The sequence below is a fragment of the Mustela nivalis genome (assembly GCF_964662115.1).
Source record: "Mustela nivalis genome assembly, chromosome: X".
Lineage (NCBI taxonomy): Eukaryota > Metazoa > Chordata > Mammalia > Carnivora > Mustelidae > Mustela > Mustela nivalis.
The window spans coordinates 111522815-111537562 of NC_139040.1; the positions used below are offsets into that span (position 1 = coordinate 111522815).

Below are 14748 nucleotides of genomic sequence, written 5' to 3' on the forward strand. Positions count from 1 at the left end.
TGTGTGTGTGTGTGTGTGTGTGTGTGTGTGTATGATTGAAAAATGTGACAGGTCCTTATGCAGTTGTATTTCAAAAATGCAGAAAACACAAAACAGTAATATTTTTCTAGGAAAAAAATTAGAAACTGTTTTGTAATTGAGAAGAAACATGAATGTAACCATGATAGGCACAGAAATAATAAGCAAACAAAAACGTTAATGAAGACATGGTAATAGAAGGTAAAGGCAAATAATTGATTAATTGGATTTCTTCTGCTTTTTTGTTCTTTTCACTGTCCAGTTCCCGTTTTTCTGGTGCATCTTTAAGATAAAACCCCAAATTTCAGTCCACATTCAAATAGAGCTGACACTTCCTTACACCTCAAGGGAGAAGATATGACTCCATTAATCAATCTTCCATTCCCCTGGCCAAAGTGCTTGGTCTAGGGGTGAGTCCATAATCCTTATTAGGTCAATGTGAGGTCTTTTCCTGACATTGATGGAAACAAATTTTTTTTTTCCTGCCATATGTGGTAAATTTGGACAAGAGGGCAGTGACTATCAAACTAACTGCACAATAAATCCCAAGGGGATTTGTTAAAGCCTGTTACCCAGGTCGCAACCTACATCAACTAAATAAAAATTTCTGGTTTATAAAATCGGTGCTTCACTTGAATTTACAGACTCCTCAGGGGATTCTGATTGGCATTCGGTGTTGAAAGCCCATGATCCAGAGAATAGTGAGCCTCAGACTTTCAGATGAACCTGAATCAAGAGTGGGCTCGATAAAATCCAGATTGTTTAGCCGAGCCACACTATTTCTTTCTCGTGAGATATGGGTAGGTGGGATGAGGAATTTGTATCTCTGTTCATTGCCCATGTGATGCTGATCCTGGACCAGACTTTGAAAATCACAGCAGTAGCTGTGAAGGTTTATATATGACAGTGAAAAGGATGCTCTGCTTTTGAAGAGAGGAAAACATTAAAAGTTTAAAAATAATAAAGAGACTGGGGCGCCTGGGGGGTTTAGTTGGTTAAGTGTCGGGGTCTTGATTTCGGCTCAAGTCATGATCTCAGGGTCCCGGGATCAAGCTCCACATCAAGCTCTGTGCTCAGTGGGGAGTCTGAGGATTTCTCTCTCTCGGCCTCTGCCACTGGCATATGCATGTGTGTGCGCTCTCTCTCTCTCTCTCTCTCATATAAGTAAAGAAATCTTTAGGAAAAAGAAATTTCAAGTAATTGTAATGTTATGGGGTAGACCTCAGTGGTTGGCCTCATGAGAGCTTGCATTTAGAAGATTCTAGTTTATGTCACTGATCCTGTTTAGCGATCACATTTTGAGGTCTGGCACTTGGTCAGCATAATTCGTGGTGGTATCTGCTATGTGATGTATTCATACTAAAGCTGCACTACACCTTAAGATTTTCATTTCATTTCACCTTCACTACTCAGGGAAGGTATTCAAATACATCTAGTCTAGCAATAAAAAAGCTAAAGATCAGAATTAAGTATTTTGCCTGAGGCCACAGAACAAATAAGTGGCAGAACTGAGATTGGAAACTGGAAAAACCTACTCCAAAACCTGTGCTAATGAACAGGATGAGGAGGTAGAGGATGTTTCATAGCAGAAGGAGATAACTGCCCCATGTCCTTCCGCAGGGGGGACCCTCTGGTGTAAGGTCAATCTGAGGACACAGCAGTCTGTAGCCACCACTGTAATGTAGCTTCAGGTCTGTTTCTACCCATCTTGGCAGGGGGTTGTGATTTAAAAATATACCAAGTGGGCCAATAATTAAAGTATTCTGAGTGAAGGTATGTGGGTTAGACATATGCCTGAATATCTGCATTCTTTTGGGTAGTAAAAGCTCCTGTTAAGGGGGAGAGTGGCCCAAGACTTCAAAGACAAAGACACTAAATGTTAAATAACCTGTTCCAAAATGAGGTGGTGTATGATCTTGCAAAGGACGTCACCAGAACTGGTTGTGCAGCCATTGGCAGGAAAGTTGGGCAAGAGAGTTGAGGTAGAAAAGAGAAAAATTTTTTTTTCGTTCTTCTACTAGTTATCTACATTTTTAAATTGTGCTCACATATGTTGTTACATTAGTTTCAGGTATACAACACACTGATTCCACAAGCCTATATGTTATGCTTTGCTCACCACAAGTGTAGCTACCATCTGTCACAACACAACTCCAATACAGTACCATTGGCTGTATTCCATATACCATGATTCTTATAATAGTGACCTATTCATTCCATAACTGGAAGCTCTCACTTTCCTTCGCCATTTTGCCCATTCACACCCTTGCAATCATAAGTTTGTTCTCTGTATTTTGGGGTCTATTTCTGCTTTTGGTTTTTTATTCACATGTAAGTGAAATCATATGGTATTTGTCTTTCTCTGACTTATTTCACTTACCATAATACCCTCTAGGTCCATCCATGTTGTTGCAAAAGGCAAGCTCTTATTCTTTTTATGGTGGAGTGATATTCCTTTGTATATGTGTACCATATCTTCTTTATCCATTCATTTATCAGTGTGCACTTGGGCTGCTTCTGTATCTTGGCTATTGTAAGTAATGCTGCAGTAAACATAGGTGTTCGTATATCTTTTTGAATGAGTGTTTCTGTTTTCTTTGAAATTACTGTATCTTAGGATATTTCTGTTTTTAGTTTTTTGAGGAACTTACATACTTATTTTCACAGTGGCTGCACTAGTTTGCATCCCCACCAACAACGCACAAGGGTTCTTTTTTTCTCCACATCCTCACCAACACTTCTAATTTTTGTCTTTTTCATTCTAGCCATTCTGATAGGTCTCTGGGGTGGTACATCATTATGATTTTGGTTTGTAGTTCCTTCATGAGTAGTGATATTGAGCATCTTTTCATGTGTCTCTTAGCTATCTAGATGTCTTCTTTGGAAAAGTATCTATTCATGTCTTCTGCCCATTTCTTAACTGGATTAATTGATTTGGGGGGGTTCAGTATTATAAGTTCTTTATAGATTTTGGATACTAATATTTTATCAGATATGTCATTTGCACATATCTTTTCCACTCTATCGAATGTCTTTTAGTTTTGTTGATTGTTTCCTTCACTGTGCAGAAGGATTTTATCTTGATGAAGTTCCAGTACTTCATTTTTGCTTTTGTTTCCCTTGCCTTTGGGGATGTGACTAGCAAGAAGTTGCTGTGGCCAAGGTCAAAGAGGTTGTTGTCTGTGTTCTCATCTAGGATCTTGATGGTTTCCTATCTCACATTTAGATCTTTGATCTATTTTTTAATTTATTTTTGTGTATGGTGTAAGAAAGTAGTCCAGTTTCATTCTTCTGCATGTGACTGCCCAATTTTCCCAACACCCGTTATTGCAGGGACTGTCTTTTTTCCATTAGATATTCTTTATTGCTTTGTTGAAGACTAGTTGACCATATGGTTGTGGGTCCATTTATGGATTCTTCATTATGTTCCATTGAGCTATATGTCTGTTTTTGTGCCAGTACCATATTGTTGTGATGACTAGAGCTTTATAATATAACTTGAAATCCAGAGTGGTGATGCTTCTGATTTTGTTTTGCTTTTTCAGGGTTGCTTTGGCTATTCAGGTGGTTCCATACAAATTTTAGGTTTGTTCTAGCTCTGTGAAAAATGCTCCTGGTACTTTGATAAGGATTGCATTAAATATGTAGATTACTTTGGGTAGCATAGACATTTTAACAGCATTTGTTCTTCCAATCCATGAGCACAGAATGCTTTTCCATTTTTTGTGTCCTCTTTAATTTTTTTTTTATTTTATTTATTTATTTGACAGAGAGAAATCACAAGCAGGCAGAGAGGCAGGCAGAGAGAGAGAGAGAGGAGGAAGCAGGCTCCCTGCTGAGCAGAGAGCCCAATGTGGGACTCCATCCCAGGAACCTGAGATCATGACCTGAGCTGAAGGCAGCGGCTTAACCCACTGAGCCACCCAGGCTCCCCTGTCCTCTTTAATTTTAAGGTCATAAGTGTTCTATAGTTTTCAGAGTACAGAACTTTACCTCTTTAGTTAGGTTTATTCCTAGGTATCTTGTTTTTCATGCAATTGCAAATGGGACCGATTCTTTGATTTTCTTTCTCCTGCTTCATTGTTGACGTATAGAAATCCATCAGATTTCTGCACACTGATTTTGTATCCTGCAACTTTGCTGAATTCATGTATTAGTTGTAGCAATTTTTTTTTTGGAGTCTTTTGGGTTAATATATAGAGTATTCTGCTATCTGCAAATAGGGAAAGTTTGACTTCTTCCTTGCCAATTTGGATACCTTTTATTTCTTTTTGTTGTCTAGCTGCTGAGGCTAAGACTTCCAATACTATGTTAAATGGTAATGGTGAGAGTGGACATCCTTGTCTCATTCATGACCATAAGGGAAAGGCTCTCAGTTTTCCCCGCTGAGGATGATATTAGTAGTGGATCTTTCATATATGCCTTTATTATGTAGCCCTCATAACATTTTCAAATAGAATTGCTCTATAAATAGGTGTAGATTTGGTGTATCCTAACAGCAGGTGAATTCAAGTTCTTCTTACATTGCCATCCTGGACCAGAACTCCTTCACAAAATACTTTTTATTTTCTTTGAGGATTTTATTTAATTATTTGAGGGAGAGAGAGAATGAGAGAGCATGAGAGGGAGAGAGAAAGCAGGAGAGGAGGGAATGGTGAGAAGAGAAGCAGGCTCCCTGCTGAGCAGGGAGCCAGACGCTGGACTTGATCCTGGGGCTCCAGGATCATGACCTGACCTGAAGGTAGTCACTTACTGAGCCACCCAGTTGCCCACAAAATATTTTTTTAAAGAGTTGTAATGGGAGGTATTTTCTCCAGACTCACGAGGCAGGAAAAGATTGTTTTCTCATTCTCTCAAACCCAGTGCAGAGGGCTTTAGAACATTTGCCTCCATCAAGGTCAGCCCAGCAGTAAATTCACAGTACACACAATGAGTGATCTTCAAAACTCTGAGAGAAAAGAAGCTCTCCAGGAAAGTCTACAATCCGAAAATGGCTCTTTAGATGACTGGTCCAAAGGAACACTGGAGGTGCTTGACTAGTGACACATTGTCTGAGAATGAGACCTCACAACACCTGAGGGAGCTGCAGGAACTCACACCTGTAGTGGTATTCTCCGGTATGTTGTGGGAAGCTGCGATGATGGGTGAAGTGACATTATTGGCTACTCTGGAGGCTCAGGAACTTCAGTGGTCAATAGAGGATCCTCCTCAGTAGTCACAGCTGTCCAGTAAGTGCTTCTTCCTGTGCCATTAGGTGAATAGGAAATAGCAGTGGTCCCTAAAATCATCTAGAAGGCTTGTCAAAACTCACATTGCTGGGCCCATTCCCAATGTCAAGGTTCTGTTCCAGTACATGTGGAGAAGGATATGAGGGATTTACATTTTTAATGAGTGCCTAGGTGATGTTGGTGTGACTGCAGTGGGCCACCCCTGCTTTATATGCAGGGCTAGTGATGGCACAAAGATTATCCAAGAACTCAAATAACATAGCTAAGTCAGGAAGCTGGCCATACAAAAAGAGCACAGTCTGTGTGTGCCAAGTCGAAGGACTGCCCAGAATAGCTGACATCACGAGCATTCTTTTCCTCTCATTTAAATAGAATAAAATCATTCAGTTTTAAGAGAAAACAACCAGAGGGAAAAGGCATTTTAAAGGCTGACAAGTATATATTCTGTAAGTTCAACTAAATGTGTCATATAGTTCATAAATTGCTCATCTAGCCCATGAACCAGCCACACCCTGAGTGGTCTATTGCAACTACCCCATCCCGTTGGGTGTGCCACCGTTGGGATTTTTGAAAAGCATGTTGGCAATGCATCAGTTTTACAGCAAGTGTGCAGTGGGTTTCAGAGGTTTAGAGAAGAGAAGTGATGCAGCCTATCCGGAATCAATCCCACCCAATCGCAGAATTCGTTACTCGATGCCAGTACATACTAAGGACGTATATGCAAATTTGCAAAACCACTCCTCACTCTGTTGATTTCCTTTCTTCCAGAAAGCGGATTCCCTGCCCCTGGCCTGATCTGTGGATGCTGCTCTGCTTCGAGTGGAGTCCCTGTGGTCACTGGACACCTCGTTCTCCCAGTGGTGATGTGTGGACAATGTGTTCATATTCCTGTGCAGCATGTTGTGTGCCTGGCTCTGCTGTTGCCACTTGAACCAAAGAGTTCAGAGATAGCACCGGCTCACCTTGGCTTTTGGGATCCATAATCCTTTTTTCTTTTTTTTTTTTTTTTTTTAATTAACATATGTGGTAGTTGAAACATGTCCCTGACCTGGGAACTTCTCTTTTTCAGCAGGTTGATTACTTCCTCCAGACTGATATCTGGAATTTCCAGTGCTCCCAGGGAAGTCCCGTGGATCCCACTTACTAGTTTTCCTACAAGTTATCTGTGAAAACCTCTAAAGTGTTCAGTGCATTTCCTTCAGTCTCTAACATCACTGTAGACACTTCGGAAAACAATGTTTTCAGAAAGTATATCTTCTCTCCCTCGTTTGCTGTTCCATTATCTATGCTTTTACATATGTGAAATCTTAACTCCAATGAATAGAGTTAAAATGTCTCCCAAGAACATGGTGTGATACCTACATACAGGAGGCTGATTGCTTCTCCAGATGATCTGGGGTCACTCCAGTGTTTCCAGGGGACTCCTGTGCTTGGTAATTGCCAGTTTTCCCACCAGTGACATTTGAAAACCTGTGCACCATTCAGTGCATTTCTTACCATAACCGACTTCTCTGTGGCTGATTACCATAAGTCCTAAGAAAGCATGCCTGGTCTCCTTGGCATTGGTGCTCCAAACTCCACCTGTTTCATGTAATTGGAATCCTAATTGCACCATTATTGCTGAAATATCTCTACTCAGGCTGCCTGATGCCCAGGTTCTGCAGGCCAGTTGATTCCTCCACACTGATATCCGGCTCCTCTGGTACGCCCGAGGGTGGAACTGCTAGTATTTCCACCACAAAGTCTTCTGAATGTGAGCCTGGTCTCCTAGGCTTTGGTGCCTCAAGCTGTTTTCTTGCACCTAATTGGAAGTCTAAATCCATTAATATTGTTGAAAAGTGTCTCCTGGAGGTCTAATTCCATTCATATTGCTCAGTGGTCTCATTGTTCCCACTGGACTGATTTGGGGTTGTTCAGTGATTTCATGCAATTCCCAGTGGACATGATACCTAGTTTTCCTGCCACTTTTGTGTGACACGTTGGGCAGATTTCAGTGCAATTCTTCCCATGGCCAAAAGGTCTGTGCTGATTAACTGAAAGTCTTCAGAAAGCATGCCTGGCCTACTTGGCGTTGGTGCTCCAAACTCTTGTTTCACATGATTGGAATCCTAATTCCACCATTATTGTTGAAATATCTCTACTCAGCCTGCTGTGGCGCGCAGGTTCCACAGGCCGATTGCTTCCTCCACACTGATCTGTGGCCCTTCAGAGATTCCCGGGATGCCTGTGGGTGGTACCTCAAGTTTTCCCACCCCAAAGTACTCTGAACGTGTGCCTGGCCACATTGGATTTGGTGCTACAAGAATGGAATTCAAATTCCATTCATATTGTTGAAATGTATCTCCTAAAACTGCTGTGGTGTCCTTATTCAGCTGGGATGGCTCCCTCTAGACTGATCTGGGGGTGTTCTGTGCTTTTATGCAATTCCCAGGGAAAATGATCCCTGCAATTGCTGCCTGTGTCATGTGACACCCTGGGCACTTTTCAGGGCATTTCTTCCCATGCCCAGCATCTCTGTGCTGATAAACTGAAAGGTGTGGAAAGCCTGCCTGGCCTCCTTGGTATTGGTGCTCCCAACTCCTGCTCTTTCATGTAAGTGGAATCCTAATTCCACCATTATTGTTGAAATATCTCTACACAGCCTGCTTGGTGCCCAGGTTCTGCCAGCCGGTTGATCCCTCCACATTGATCTGAGGCCCTTTAGGGTTTCTCCAGGACACCCGTGGGTGGTACGTCTACTTTTCCCTCCGCAAAGTCCTCTGAAAGTGTGCCTGGTCTCCTTGAGCTTGGTGGTACAAGATGGGAATTCCAATTCCATTCATATTGTTCAAATGACACTCCTGAATCTGCTGTGGTGTTATTATTCAGCTGTGTTCATTCCCTCTAGTCTAATGTGGGGGTGTTCCGTGCTGTCATGCAATTCCCAGGGGAAATGATCCCTACAATTGCTGCCTGTGTCGTGTGACACCCTGGGCACTCTTCAGGGCATTTGCTCCCATTCCCGACATCTCTGTGCTGATTAACTGAGAGGTGTGGAAAGTCTGCCCAGCCTACATGGTGTTAGTGTTCCCAACTCCTCCTGTTTCAATATAATTGGAAACTTAATTCCAGAATTATTGTTAAAATATGTATACTCAGCGTGTCTGGTGCCGAGGTTGTGCAGTCCGGTGGTTCCTCCACACTGATATGCGGACCCACCTTGGCTCCTCGGGTTCGCCCGAGTGTGGAAGTGCTAATATATCGACCCCAAATTCCTCTGAAAGCATGCCTGGTCTCCTAGACTTTGGTGCCACAAGCTGTTTTGTTGCATGTAATTGGAGGTCTAATTCCATTCATATTGTTGATATGTGTCTCCTGAAACTGCTGTGGTGTCATTATTCAGCTGTGATTACCCCCTTAGACTGATCTGGGTGTGTTCTCTGCCCTTATGCAATTCCAAGGGGAAATGATCCCTAGAATTCCTGCCACTGTTGTGAGACACCGTGGGCAGTTTTCAGTGCAATTCTACCCAGGGCCAAATGGTCTGTGATGATCAATTGAAAGTCTTCTGAAAGCATGCCTGGCCTCCTTGGCGTTGGTGCTCTGACTCCTCCTGTATCATGTTATTGGAATCCTAATTCCACCATTATTGTTGAAATATCTCTACACAGCCTGCCCAGTGCCCAGGGTCTACAGGCCAATTGCTTCCTACACAGTGACCTGGGGGCCCTTTAGGGCTTCTCCAGGATGCCCATGGGTGGTCCTACAAGTTTTCCCACCCCAAAGTCCTCTAAAAGTGAGCCCGGTCTCCTTGACCCTAGTGGTACCAGATGGGAATTCCAATGCCATTCATATTGTTGAAATGTGTCTCCTGAAACTGCTGTGGTGTCATTATTCAGCTGTGTATGTTCCCTCTAATCTAGTCTAGTGTGGGGATTGTCTGCGCTTTCTGCAATTCCCAGGGGCAATGATGCCTAGAATTCCTGCCACTGTTGTGTGACACCGTGGGCAGTTTGCAGTGCAATTCTTCCCATGACCAAATGGTCTGTGATGATCAGCTGAAAGTCTCCCGAAAGCATGCCTGGCCTCCTTGGCGTTGGTGCTCTAAACTCTTGTTTCACATCATTGGAATCCTGATTCCACCATTATTGTTGAAATATCTCTACTCAGCCTGCTGTGGTGCCCAGGTTCCGCAGGCCATTTGCTCCCTCCACACTGATCTGGGGCCCTTCAGAGCTTCTCCGGGATGCCTGTGGGTGTACGTCAAGTTTTCCCACTCTCAAGTCCTCGGAAAGCGTCCTGGTCTCCTTGGCTTTGGTGCTACAAGAATGGAATTCGAATCCATTCATACTGTGGAAATGTGTCTCCTGAAACTGCTGTGGTGTCCTTATTCAGCTGGGATGGCTCCCTCTAGACTGATCTGGGGGTGTTTTGTGGTTTTATGCAATTCCCAGGGGAAATGATCCCTGCAATTGCTGCCTGTGTCGTGAGACACCTGGGCATATTACAGGGCATTTCTTCCCATGCCCAACTTCTCTGTGCTGATTAACTGAAAGGTGTGGATAGCCTGCCCCGCCTCATTGGCATTGGTACTCCCAGCTCGTCCTGTTTCATGTAAGTGGAATCCTATTTGCACCATTCTTGTTGAAATATCTCTACACAGCCTGCCCGGTGCCCAGGGACTACAGGCCGATTGCTTCCTCCACACTGATCTCGGGGCCCTTTAGAGTGTCTCCAGAACGCCCGTGGGTGGTACGTCTACTTTTCCCACCCCAAAGTCCTCTGAAAGTGTGACTGGTCTCCTTGACTTTGCTGGTACGAGATGGGAATTCCAGTGCCATTCGTATTGTTCAAATGACTCTCCTGAATCTGCTGTGGTGTTATTATTCAGCCGTGTTTGGTCCCTCTAGTCTAATGTGGGGGTGTTCCGTGCTTTCATGATATGCCCAGGGGAAATGATCCCTATAATTGCTGCCTGTGTCGTGTGACACCCTGGGCACTCTTCAGGGCATTTGCTCCCATTCCCGACTTCTCTGTGCTGATTAACTGAGAGGCGCGGAAACTGTGCCTGGCATCCTTGGCGTCAGTGCTCCCAACACCTCCTATTTCAATATAATCGGAATCCTAATTCCACCATTATTGTTGAAATATCTCTACTCAGAGTGCCTGGTGCCGATGTTGTGTAGTCCGGTGGGTTCCTCCACACTGATATTTAGGCCCACCTTGGCTCCTCTGGTTCGCCCGAGGGTGGAAGTGCTAATATATTGACCCCAAATTCCTCTGAAAGCATGCCTGGTCTCCTAGACATTGGTGCCACAAGCTGTTTTGTTGCACGTAATTGGAGGTCTAATTCCATTCATATTGTTAATATGTGTCTCCTGAAACTGCTATGGTGGCATTATTCAGCTGGGATTGCCCCCTTATCTTGATCTGAGTGTGTTCTCTGCCCTCATGCAATTCCCAGGGGAAATGATCCCTAGAATTCCTGCCACTGTTGTGTGACACCGTGGGCAGATTTCAGTGCAATTCTTCTAATGGCCAAATGGTCTGTGATGATCAGCTGAAAGTCTTCCGAAAGCATGCCTGGCCTCCTTGGCGTTGGTGCTCCCAACTCTTGTTTCACGTCATTGGAATCCTGATTCCACCATTATTGTTGAAACATCTCTACTCAGCGTGCTGTGGTGCCCAGGTTCCACAAGACGGATGCTCCCTGTACACTGTGGTGTGAGCCTTGCGGTGCTTTATCGGAATCCCTTTTGTGGTACTTGTATTCTGACACCCCCGCCACCCTCGGCACATGGGAACAGTTGTGCACTTTTCACTGCATTTTTTGCATCCCCGGGTTCACTGTGGCTGATGAGCCTAACGACCCCTGAAGCTTGCTTGGTGTCCTTGGCTTTGGTGCTGTACACTCTTTTGGTGCACGAACGTGGAATCCTTAATCCATTAATGTGGTTGAAATGTGTCTCCTGAATCTGCTGTGGTGTCATTACTCAGCTGTGATTGCTTCCTTTAGAGTGATCTGGTGGCGTTCCGTGCTTTCATGGAAATCCCGGGTAAATGATGCCTAGGATTCCTGCGAGTGTTCTGAGACACCTTGGGCACTTTTCAGGGCATTTCTTCCCAAGCCCAACTTCTGTGTGCTGATTAACTGAAAGGCGTGGAAAGCCTGCCTGGCCTCCTTGTTGATGATGCTCCAAAGTCCTTTGTTTCACATAATGGGAATCTTAATTCCACCATTATTGTTGAAATATCCCCACTCAGTCGACGATGGTGCCCAGGTTCCACAGTCTGGTTGTTTCCTCCACACTCATGTGGGGGCCCTTCAGGGTTCCTCATGACGCCCATGGGTGGTACTTCAAGTTGTCCCACTCCCAAGTCCTCTGAAAGCGTGCCTGGTCTCCTTGGCTTTGGTGCTACACGAATGGAATCGAATTCCAGTCATATTGTTGAAATGTGTCTCCTGAAGCTGCTGTGGTGTCCTTATTCAGCTGGGATGGCTCCCTCTAGACTGATCTGGGGGTGTTTTGTGCTTTTTGGCAATTCCCAGGGGAAATGATCCCTGCAATTGCTGCCTGTGTCGTGTGACACCCTGGGCACTCTTCAGGGCATTTGCTCCCATTCCCGACTTATCTGTGCTGATTAACTGAGAGGCGCAGAAAGTGTGTCCAGCCTCCTTGGCGTTGGGGCTCCCAACACCTCCAGTTACAATATAATCGGAATCCTAATTCCACCATTATTGTTGAAATATCTCTACTCAGAGTGCCTGGTGCCGAGGTTGTGCAGTCCGGTTGGATCCTCAACACTGATATGCGGGCCCGACTTGGCTCCTCTGGTTCCCCGAGGGTGGAAGTGCTAATATATCAACCCCAAATTCCTCTGAAAGCATGCCCGGTCTCCTAGACTTTGGTGCGACAAGCTGTTTTGTTGCACGTAATTGGAGGTCTAATACTATTCATATTGTTTATATGTGTCTCCTGAAACTGCTGTGGTGGCATTATTCAGCTGGGCTTGCCCCCTTAGACTGATCTGGGTGTGTTGTCTGCCCTCATGCAATTACCAGGGGAAATGATCCCTAGGATTCCTGCCACTGTTGTGTGACAACGTGGGCAGTTTTCAGTGCAATTCTTCCCATGACCAAATGGTCTGTGATGATCAGCTGAAAGTCTTCCGAAAGCATGCCTGTCCTCCTTGGCAGTGGTGCTCCGAACTCCTCCTGTGTCATGTTATTGGAATCCTAATTCCACCATTCTTGTTGAAATGTCTCTACACAGCCTGCCCGGTGCCCAGGGTCTGCAGGCCGATTGCTTCCTCCACACTGATCTCAGGGCCCTTTGGGCTTCTCCAGGATGCCCATGGGTGGTCCTTCAAGTTTCCCACCCCAAAGTCCTCTGAAAGCGTGCCTGGTCTCCTTGACTTTGGTGGTATGTGATGGGAATTCGAATCCATTCATACTGTGGAAATGTGTCTCCTGAAACTGCTGTGGTGTCCTTATTCAGCTGGGATGGCTCCCTCTAGACTAAACTGGGGGTGTTTTGTGCTTTTTGGCAATCCCCAGGGGAAATGATCCCTGCAATTGCTGCCTGTGTCGTGTGACACCCTGGGCACTCTTCAGGGCATTTGCTCCCATTCCCGACTTCTCTGTGCTGATTAACTGAGACGTGCGGAAAGTGTGCCCGGCCTCCTTGGCATCAGTGCTCCCAACACCTCCTGTTTCAATATAATCGGAATCCTAATTCCACCATTATTGTTGAAATATCTCTACTCAGCGTGCCTGGTGCCGAGGTTGTGCAGTCCGTTTGGTTCCTCCACACAGATATGCAGGCCCACCTTGGCTCCTCTGGTTCCCCGAGGGTGGAAGTGCTAATATATCGTCCCCAAATTCCTCTGAAAGCATGCCTGGTCTCCTAGACTTTGGTGCCACAAGCTGGTTTGTTGCACGTAATTGGAGGTCTAATACTATTCATATTGTTGATATGTGTCTCCTGAAACTGCTGTGGTGGCATTATGCAGCTGGGCTTGCCCACTTAGACCCATCTGGGTGTGTTGTCTGCCCTCGTGCAATTCCCAGGGGCAATGATGCCTAGAATTCCTGCCACTGTTGTGTGACACCGTGGGCAGTTTGCAGTGCAATTCTTCCCATGACCAAATGGTCTGTGATGATCAGCTGAAAGTCTTCCGAAGCATGCCTGGCCTCCTTGGCGTTGGTGCTCTAAACTCTTGTTTCACATCATTGGAATCCTGATTCCACCATTATTGTTGAAATATCTCTACTCAGCCTGCTGTGGTGCCCAGGTTCTGTTGGCCGTTTGCTCCCTCCACACTGATCTGGGGCCCTTCAGAGCTTCTCCGGGATGCCTGTGGGTGTACTTCAAGTTTTCCCACTCTCAAGTCCTCGGAAAGCGTCCTGGTCTCCTTGGCTTTGGTGCTACAAGAATGGAATTCGAATCCATTCATACTGTGGAAATGTGTCTCCTGAAACTGCTGTGGTGTCCTTATTCAGCTGAGATGGCTCCCTCTAGACTGATCTGGGGGTGTTTTGTGATTTTATGCAATTCCCAGGGGAAATGATCCCTGCAATTGCTGCCTGTGTCATGTGACACCCTGGGCAATTTACAGGGCATTTCTTCCCATGCCCAACTTCTCTGTGCTGATTAACTGAAAGGTGTGGATAGCCTGCCTGGCCTCCTTGGCATTGGTGCTCCCAACTCCTGCTCTTTCATGTAAGTGGAATCCTAATTCCAGCATTATTGTTGAAATATCTCTACTCAGCCTGCCTGGTGTTCAGGTTCTTCAGGCCGGTTGATTCCTCCCCACTGATCTGGGGGCCCTTTAGGGTTTCTCCTGAAAGCCCGTAGGTGGTACGTCTACTTTTCCCACCCAACGTCCTCTTAAAGTGTGCCTGGTCTCCTTGACTTTGGTGGTACGAGATGGGAATTCCAGTGCCATTCGTATTGTTCAAATGAATCTCCTGAATCTGCTGTGGTGTCATTATTCAGCCGTGTTTGATCCCTCTAGTCTAATGTGGGGGTGTTCCGTGCTTTCATGCAATGCCCAGGGAAATGATCCCTACAATTGCTGCCTATGTCGTGTGACACCCTGGGCACTCTTCAGGGCATTTGCTCCCATTCCCGACTTATCTGTGCTGATTAACTGAGAGGCGCAGAAAGTGTGTCCAGCCTCCTTGGCGTTGGGGCTCCCAACACCTCCAGTTACAATATAATCGGAATCCTAATTCCACCATTATTGTTGAAATATCTCTACTCAGAGTGCCTGGTGCCGAGGTTGTGCAGTCCGGTTGGATCCTCAACACTGATATGCGGGCCCACTTTGGCTTTTCTGGTTTCCCGATGGTGGAAGTGCTAATATATCGACCCCAAATTCCTCTGAAAGCATGGCTGGTCTCCTAGACTTTGGTGCCACAAGCTGTTTTGTTGCACGTAATTGGAGGTCTAATACTATTCATATTGTTGATATGTGTCTCCTGAAACTGCTGTGGTGGCATTATTCAGGTGGGCTTTTC

At 45.2% G+C, this 14748-nt stretch overlaps 1 long non-coding RNA gene across 1 annotated transcript in view; it reads left to right on the plus strand.

Annotated features, from left to right (window-relative positions):
• Positions 1–6024: 6024 nt before the first annotated feature.
• Positions 6025–14748, plus strand: part of LOC309855525 — a 74837-nt gene continuing 66113 nt past the window's right edge. Inside the window, exon 1 of the long non-coding RNA XR_014306843.1 lies at positions 6025–6113. This is a non-coding gene — a long non-coding RNA (uncharacterized lncRNA). The remainder of the gene's footprint in view (positions 6114–14748) is intronic.